Genomic DNA, 9373 nt, shown 5'->3' with positions numbered 1-9373 from the left:
TTCCTAGCATTAGTCTTAAAATTAAAATTATTAGGGCGTTGTCCTTTGCTAGTTTTCGCGCGCCCTAAAACAGTCACTTAAATTTTGCTTTCCTTTTGTTTCCGAGGTTTATACGCATTTACTATGAAAATGCTGCCGCGTTTGCTCTTCTTTTTGGGTATAATTTCGACTATTACGTGTTCTACGTCCGTTTCCTCGATTCTGTCGTGGCTGATGGGCACCAACAATTTACTGACCAGGGTGGCCGTCCTGCCCTGTTCGTTCGGCTCGTAGCACGTGTAACCTGATAGTGGGGGGTTGCGCCAGTCTCCTGAAGCGCTATAACGTCCGGTGGGGTGTCGTTTGTGTATATGTATTGTTGCAGTAGGCCCTGTTTTCTGCGGTAGCCTCTACAGTCGACTGCCAGATGTTGAAGTATTCTTTTCTTCCTTTAGTCGTTCTGGCGATATTAGTTTTTAGCGGTTGTGTTGCTTTCAGCATCTAGGGCGGCGAGGCCTGGACGGTGAAAGTGTTGGGCCTTTTCCCTTATATTTCTCGAAAATTCTTGCTTTCTGATATTACTTCTTATTTCAGCAAACTGTGATTGTGTCTGTTGTCCAACGATATATGAGACAGATACTGCGCCATTTCTTTCCCCAAAAAAACCAATTATTATTATTATTGTGTTTTCTGCATAAATTGTAACAGAAATTGCATCGTAGCTTGCATTTCTCCCTTGAATTTTGAAAACTCGTCATCTCAATGCTGTTGCATGGGTGGTGACGGTGTCCTAACAATTTGGGGCTGTGGGTGCGGATGGCTGCCGGTCCTCAGTTCCTGCATTTCCAGTCTAATTGCGGCAATTTGTCTTTTTAGCCCTTCGTTACAGGCTAGGGATTGTTCTATTTTCCTTCTCAGTTCTGCTTTTTCGGTATCGTCCTGTTGTTTAAGCGCGGGGGGATTTTGTTGTTTGCCCGAGTGAGGAGCAGTGTTGGAAGGGCCTGCTCCCCAGCTCACCTTGGTGCCGGGATTTTTCTTCTTGTTGTTAAAGGGGTTATCGTTGGCCCAGGCCCCCTGTGGTGGTGGTGGTGGTAGTGGCGTCTTAGACCTCGAACGGCTCTTCGAACTGCTCCGTGTTCGACTCCTGGATCTCGAGTGGCTCCGCGACGAGGCGTATCCCTCCGAGCTGAACCATCTCGGTTTCCTGGTGTCCTTGTTGCGGCGGCGACTCTGCCTGCCGCCGTCGTATCTCGAATTTTTCTTTAGGCGCTCTTGACATTCTCTTGAGACGGTGACGTGGCCGCCCCCACAGATCATGCACTTTGGAGGGCATTGATGACCTTCGGTCGGATTTTGCGTCCCGCATTGCTTGCATGCCTTGGCATCCGGTGTTGGGCAAACATCGCACCGGTGACCATGCTGGCAGCAAACGTGACAGTATTGGTTGGTTGGTTGGTATGAAAAACATCTGAACTCGCCTCCGCCGTACATAACTAATTTGGGTACAAATGGTCCCGCACGCAAGGCGTCACCATCCACAGCGCCCGAAGATTGGGAAAAACGACCGCCGTCATCATTTTCAACGGACCATTTGTACCCGAGTTGGGGGGGGGCGCTTTTCCACAGCTGGCATGACGTCACGTACAGCGAGCGCCCCTCGCGGCAGCGGCTCGCAGCTGCAGCATGGAGGATTCGCTTGGACGATCGCGACGAGCCGAGTTGGGGCCCCGCTTTTCCACAGCTGGTATGACGTCACACATAGGTCTGGCTAAAGGTCAATGGTGGATTCTCCGGGACGACGGCCGAAAGCGGAAACCTCGAGCAGAATTGCTTTCGCAATGAAATTTTTGGACGGCGGCAAGAAAAGAGTTGTGGTTGTACCCAAGTATGGGTACAGCCACAAGTCTGGATACAGCCCGGCATCGGAGTCATGCTCAGTTCCTTCCGGCCCGCTGCCCGGCTGCGTTCGGCTTCCAGCAAGGGCCGCAACACCGCAATATATCTAATATAACTTCGGTAATATTTACAAGTATATTATTTATCGTTGTATGCAGAGATATGGAACCAAATCAGGTTCCAAACAAAGCGCAAGCACTGCAGATATTTTCAGAAAGCCAAATTGAAAAATAGGCTTTTGGGGAAGGGAAATGGCGCAATGTGAGAAAGGTTTCATTTGTTTTTCTTAAAACGAAATTTCATTTTCCTTCCCTTACGGCGCCGTTCGGGTATCCACCGAGATATGTGAGAGAGGCGTCATTTCCTTCCTTTCAAACCAATATAAATTTCATTTTCCTTCCCTTAACCGTCGCGGTGGCTGATCCGAAGTACGCGGGTTCGAACCCGACCGCAGCGACCGAGTTTCGATGGAGGCGAAACGCTGAAGGCGCCCGTGTGCTGAGCGACGTCGGTGCACATACGTTAAAGATCCCCAGGTAGTCGAAATTATTTACGCGCCGCGGTGGCTCAGTGATTAGCACGCTCGGCTACTGATCAGGAGTACCTGGGTGCAGTCCCGACCGCGGCTGCCGCGTTTCGATTAAGGCGAAGCGCTAAAGCGCCCGTGTGCTTTACAATGTCAGTGCATGGTAAAGATCCCCAGGTGGTCAAATTTATTCCGGAGCCCTCCACTACGGCACAGCTTTCTTGTTTTTTGACGCGATAGCGTTAAGAAGCTCGTGTCGCAGAAAGGCCGGTGTCATCGGCGTCTTTGGCCGTGAGCGAAAAATGGCGCATCTCGGTGGACACCTGAACCGCGTCGTAAGGGAAGGGATTTTCCTTCCCTTACGGCGCGGTACGGATGTCCAGCGAGAATTGTGAGATAGACGTCCTTTTCTTACCCTAAAAACCAATCTTCATTTCAATTTCGACCCGCCGCGGTTGCTCAGTAATTAGGGCGCTCGACTACTGATCCGGAGTTCCCGGGTTCGAACCCCACCGCGGCGGCTGCGTTTTTATGGAGGCAAAACGCTAAGGCGCCCGTGTGCTGGGCGATGTCAGTGCACGTTAAAGATCCCCAGGTGGTCGAAATTATTCCGGAGCCCTCCACTACAGCATTTCATTCTTCCTTTCTTCTTCACCCCCTCCTTTATCCCTTCCCTTACGGCGCGGTTCAGGTGACCACCGATATATGAGAAAGATACTGCGCCATTTCCTTTCCACACAAAAACCAATTATTATTATTTCAATTTCCTTCCCTTACGGCCCGGTTCGGGTGTCCACCGAGATATGTGAGACAGGAGTCCTTTCCTTAAATTGTCGGACGGGCCACGCGCGGCGCCGAACGGATGTTGGCGTTCCATGGACACCTTGGCAGCGCTGCACCACGCTGTCGCGCCTCACTCTTAAAGATGAAGCTTAAGCGTCCTTCAAATTTTTCTTCTCTAATTACCTCCTTTATTCTTCTCTTACAGCGCGGTTCAGGTGTTTGCCATTATGTGAGACAGACCGCGCCATTTCCTTTCCCCAAAAATAAACTTTTCCTTGCGGCCGACTACTGATCCGGCTTCTGGTCCGGAGTTCCCAGGTTAATAATAATAATAATAATAATAATAATTGGTTTTGGGGGAAAGGAAATGGCGCAGTATCTGCCTCATATATCGCTTTACACCTGAAACGCGCCATAAGGAACGGTATAAGGAATGGAGTGAAAGAAGAAAGGAAGAAGGAGGTGCCGTAGTGGAGGGCTCCGGAATAATTTCGACCACCTGGGGATTTTTAACGTGCACTGACATCGCACAGCACACGGGCGCCTTAGCGTTTTTCCTCTATAAAAACGCAGCCGCCGCGGTCGGGTTAGAACCCGGGAACCCCGGATCAGTAGTCGAGCGCCCTAACCACTTAGCCACCGCGGCGGGTATTTGAAGGGCCGGCCTTCGCCGATACGGTACCAATGTTGGGCAAATTACCTGTGCTGCTTGGGTATGCCCCCTTCCTTTGCTCAAAGCCATCGCCGTCTAGAACATTGTCAACGCCAACGCCAATGAACACAGTGAACGCCGATATCTTTCGCATTGTATATCCTGGATTAGCTGAGCTAATCCACATTACATTTTTCCTTCCTTCTTTAACAACCGAATTCCCCAACAAACGGCTTTGAACCTCCCTTAATAAACAGCTTATCCATACATACATTCTTCAAAAGGGTTGGTCTCAGGAGCCTTTGCTCCTCTTAAACAAAACGATAGAACAAGAGCGACTATTGTCGCCTAAGGGCCGCAAACAATATCAATAGACAGTGCCCATGACACAGTGTTAACTCTGTTCAAGGGAGATACTGGCCTCATATCTTCATGCAGTACTGCCGAACGGTCGTACAAGCACTGGTTGTTCTTAAGCTTTTGCTTCTTGAACTGCACAATATACGTGACATGTCAGCGCACATCGCATAGCCTTCAATTATTGCGCCCCTTCCGAAATTCTTTTAACCCAATTTTACTTTATCAGAGTAGCCTGAAGGATAAGCTTACTTTCTGCCCGCATTCGCTACCTTAGTCATCAATGCTTTGATGGCAACGGTCAGGTGTCCACTTAGTGTGCGGCAGTTGTCGCGTTTTTTTCCTTATAAATAATAATAATAATCGGTTTTTTGGGAAAGGAAATGGCGCAGTATCTTTCTCACATATCGTTGGACACCTGAACCGCGCCGTAAGGGAAGGGATAAAGAAGGGAGTGTAAGAAGGAAGCAACGAACGCATTCTTTGTCGTTTGAAGGCGGCCGTGCACCTGCACGAGCCTGTGCGGTAACAAATGAGTAGCTCAAGAGCACTGCCAGGATAACAGAAAATATACATTTGTTTCAGGAAAGCAAAAACGCAGTAATTTTCTCACTCGCGCTGTACACTTCATTCGATGTCTTTTTTGTTTCGAGGAAATGAAAGGTGCCGCAACTGTCGTTTATCAGTGGACCCCACAACGGGTACCTGGGGGACGTTCTTCTCTGCATTTCTAATCGCCGCGATGGCTCAGTGGTTAGAGCGCTCGGCTACTGATCCGGAGTTCCTGGGTTCGAACCCGACCGCGGCGGCTGCGTTTTTATGGAGGAAAAACGCTAAGGCGCCCGTGTGCTGTGCGATGTCAGTGCACGTTAAAGATCCCCAGGTGGTCGATATTATTCCGGAGCCCTCCACTCGGCACCTCTTTCTTCTTTCACTCCCTCCTTTATCCCTTCTCTTACGGCGCGGTTCAGGTGTCCAACGATACATGAGACAGGTAGGTAAGTAGGTAGGTGAAAACTTTATTGATGAGCCTTATGAATGAGTTAATGTCTGAGATTGCTCTAGCTCTTGATCCCGGGTGGTGGCCAACAGTCGGTAACGTGAGGCAACCTGTCCAGCCCTCTCTAACAGCCGCCATTGTGAGGCTGGTTCGGAACTGGAGACCGCGATTTCCCAATCCTCTTCGTCCGTGTGGTTCCAGCGAGATGGTGGTTGGAAATCTCGGCAGAGATTAAAATGTGGTCAATGTTCACTCTCGGAGCCCCACAAAGAGAGCATTCGGGTCTGTATTGGCCTGGGTGGATAAGGGCTAACAAAGCCGGTGAAGGGAATGTCTGAGCCTGGAGCTGTCTCCGGGTAGTTTGTTGTTCTTTCGGCAGGTAGATGTGTGTGGGGGGGATAGACGAGCATTTTCTCCCTGTAATGGAGGGTTATTTCATGATAGGTGACGAGCCGGTCCCTAGCGCTACCCCGGTCAACGGTCTGCCCTGCTCGGCTGACGTACACACGAGCAAGAGAGTGGGGCACTTCGTTGCTTGGGTTGCCTGCGTGGGCTGGGACCCAAACTTTTTGAAGTGGTCAGGGTTCTGAGGAGCAAGAATCGAGAATTTTTCGCGTGATAGAATGAATCTGTCCCCTTGCAAAATTCGTGATTGCTGTTTAGAGTCACTCGGAATGAGTGTTGCAGCGGAGGAGAAAATGACAAGCGCTGTGGCTGCTTCTTCGGCTTCAAGGGAGGATGTTGTCTTGATCGAGCACGAGGCTTGGTGTTTAAGGTTATGCGATGCTACAGTCTTGGCGTAGGCCGAATTGTGGATGTACTCTGCCGCGTCCACATAGACCGCGTCTTGGTAGTTTGCATGAGCTTTATGTAAAGCCTTCGCACGAGCTTCGCGTCTGGCCTGGTTGTGAACTGGGTGTACATATTTGGGAAAAGGGTGAACTATGGGTCTGTCCCTGATGTCTGTCGGGATGGCGTGGGTGTTGTTTGGGGGTAGGGGTGGGCCTGTTGGTTGAATCTTTCGAGAGGCAAGAATCTGTCTACCTGTATTTGTGCAGGAGTCTGTCACACTGAGCCGTACGATTAGCTTCAGTTAGTTCTTGCAGTGTACTGCGTACTCCCATACGTCGGAGATGGTTGGTGGGAGCTCGTTGTGGGAGATTTAAGGCTGACTTGTATGCGTGTCTTATTAGTGCATCTGCTTTCTCCTTTTCCGCCTTTCCAAGGTAGAGGTTGGGAAGAGAGTAAACCATCCGACAAATCACGAAAGCCTGCACCAGCCGCCCCAAGTTATGTTCACGCATGCCTCGGTGCTTGTTGACTATTCTTTTAATCAGTTGGATAGTTTGAGATGTCGTGATTGTAAGTTTGGAGATGGTCTCCGTATTGCGTCCATTGTTTTGTAAGTAGATGCCTAGGATGCGTATCTTTTCAACCTCTGGCACTGGTAGACCATTGACCTCGACGTGTATGGAGGGTGAGTGTGAGTGTGAGTGTGAGATCGGGGGTGATGTTGTGTTGCACGCTGTTACCGATGCGAGTATGCTGTTGCGGAACATTGACAAGGGTGAATTCCTCATTCTGAATTAGTGTGCAGAGCTGTGCTCCTTTCCTGCAGTTGAATTTGTACCCCCAGCTGACGTGTCTGGCGTTAAAGTCACCAACCACTATAAGCGGGTGTTTAGCACTGATAAGGAGCGCTTTGCGTATGACAGCGAGGAAGGGCTGCTTTGCCTTTTGGGCTGCTGTATGTGTTGAGGATGTATAGGCTAGTGCTATTTCTAGTTATAGGAAGGAGATCTATTAGGTGAAAATCTATGTCTTCAACATCTATGGGGTGATCTGTAGCGGTGTATGCTCTGTGAACTAGGGTTGCTACCCTTTGTGTGGGTTTGTTTATTGGAGTGTGGGGAGTGTAGTTGACTAATTTGACAGGAGCTTGAGTTTCCTGCAGTGCGAAGACTGTGGGGACTTCTGTGTCGGAGAGAGATTGAATGTGGAGTTGCAGATTGCTTCGCTTGGAGCCATATCCTCTGCAATTCCACTGCCACGCTCGAAGTTCTTTCTGGTCTGCTGCCATCATTTACTGGTCTGGAGGCAAATGGGTTGTATTAGATATATCTGGGGGGAAACACTTGGTCTAATTTGATCTGCACATGAGCAGCGATGACGTCGTGGGCGCTTGATCTCTGCTCAAGTGTCGTCATTCTGTTTTTGAGATTGCTGAACCATGTGCTGATGTCTTTGGTCATGACTTCTGATTTCTTTTTCCATTTTCTGCTTAAGGGTAGTGATCGCGTTGATCAGGGTTCCTAACATTGTGACTTCCTGAGTGGCAGTGTCTTCTTTTGCTCTGCGCTTAGCAGGAGTGCTTTGGGTGGGTGAGTTCGGTGTGCTAACTACCGAACTGAGAGAGGGGATATCTTGAGAGATTTCAATTTTCTCTGTTGGTGGGATTTCTTTTGTAGCAGCGATTGAATTTTCTTGCTAAGGCTATCGATTCGTTGACTCTTGAGTTGAATTTGCTCGTTCTGCTGTTCGAGCTGTGCTTTAAGTTGATTATTCTCACGGACACGAGAAGGAAATCGCGGACCCCAACTGACCTGTTTCTCAGATGTGGACTGTCCGGTCTTTCCTTGATTCTCAGACGTGGGCTGTCAGGTCAGGGGTGAGAATGACTCGGACCGGGACCGGGACCGGTGACGGGAGTTGGCGCTTCTTCTCGAGCTTGATCGCTGCCTGCGGCGGGATTCCAGGAGGGTTGCGTTCTTTGTCGTATCTTCTTTGGGTGTAGGCCTTTTGTTGCCCGCTCGGTTGAAACGCTGCTTGCTGCAGTCCTTGGAGCCCGTGAAGTGGGATTCATTGCAGATGATGCATTTGGCTGCGCATGTGGGTGGCCCGACTGGTGGATCAGTCTCTCCACAGCGCTGGCAGAGATTTTGCTTGGGTTTGACACAGACCTCTCTTCTGTTACCGGCTTGCCGGCAGATGATGCATGCCTCGGCTTTCGCCAGGAATAAATAGCACTTATATACGGATCCGTAAAAACGTAGTTGATTAGGATCCGACTTTGTGTTTACGAAAGTGAGGAGTATGGACTTAGTCTTGTCCAACTGTCTTGTGTCTGTAAAGTCATACGAACAACTTTAGTTGAAAGTCTAGTCCCTGAACTATCTTTTCAGGCGTCTGGTCGTAGATAGCGTTGTAGAGAACGCCTCGGATGGCGTTGTCTGGTTGGGCGATGTAGGCCTTTAATGAGTAGGTCATGTTGGGGATTTGAAGAGACTGTAACCTAACGTAGCGTTCCGCTCTGTTCTCTGATGGGGTGCTGATTGTGAAAGAGTTGTTTCGAGTATTTATGCGTATGGCGTATTGTTGACGTACTGCCTCTATGGGGAGTTTCAGGGCGGCGCATACCAGGGATAGGATGATGCCACCATTGTGTTTTCGGAGATCTAGGCCGTCGCTCGGGCGGTAGATGATTTTCAGCCTGACGCTCTATAGTTGGTGGAGAATACTTGCATTGCTTGGGCTGGGCCGGTGTGGCGGGTCCGTCCGGTGGCTTGAGAGGCGAGCTGGAGGTGGCGGGCTCGTGGAGCGGTGCTGGGTGCGCCAGTTTAAGGGATGTGAGGGCAGAGACTCAACAAACAACTCCGCCTGCGCCTTGCCTCCATCACGAAGGAAGCTCAGCAATATTCCATCCAACTTGCCCACAAAATTGGGTACAGTTCTGTGCCGCCTTGAAATGAACCCCCAGTACTGCTCAAACCTGGTCCCATTTGGACCCAAGATATTAAACTTATTTTTGGAAATATGGCGGAGGGCGTGAAGCTTGCTTCGCCTCCGCCACAGGTTGGCACCGTATTGCACTGCCTCCGGGATCGGCCTGGGACATATAGCGCGCGTCTTTTCTATCCCATCTTTCAACTCTCCTACTTTCAGCACGTAGTAGCAATTGTGGCTCAGCTTGAGCCAATGGGCAGGCCTGTGCACTTTACTTTTCATTCTTCCTGACAACAACAGCAAGCAAGCAAACAAACCTGGTCCATCCTCCGCAGTCTCATTGAACCCGACAAAGCCAAATCGGCCACAAATCGTACACTCTAAACAATAGCTCAACAATTCCATGGGACCGACAAGGAACTCACGGACGCTTTGCGGTCGCGTTACATTGATGGCA

At 49.9% G+C, this 9373-nt stretch overlaps 1 pseudogene; it reads left to right on the top strand.

Moving 5' to 3' along the window:
* The first annotated feature begins 8958 nt into the window (after positions 1–8958).
* Positions 8959–9088, top strand: LOC144116670 (U2 spliceosomal RNA; annotated as a pseudogene).
* Positions 9089–9373: the final 285 nt, after the last annotated feature.

The sequence above is a fragment of the Amblyomma americanum genome, chromosome 1, assembly GCF_052857255.1.
Source record: "Amblyomma americanum isolate KBUSLIRL-KWMA chromosome 1, ASM5285725v1, whole genome shotgun sequence".
NCBI lineage: Eukaryota > Metazoa > Arthropoda > Arachnida > Ixodida > Ixodidae > Amblyomma > Amblyomma americanum.
Note: the sequence above shows the minus strand (reverse complement) of the source record. Positions and strands in the feature narration are given on the sequence as shown.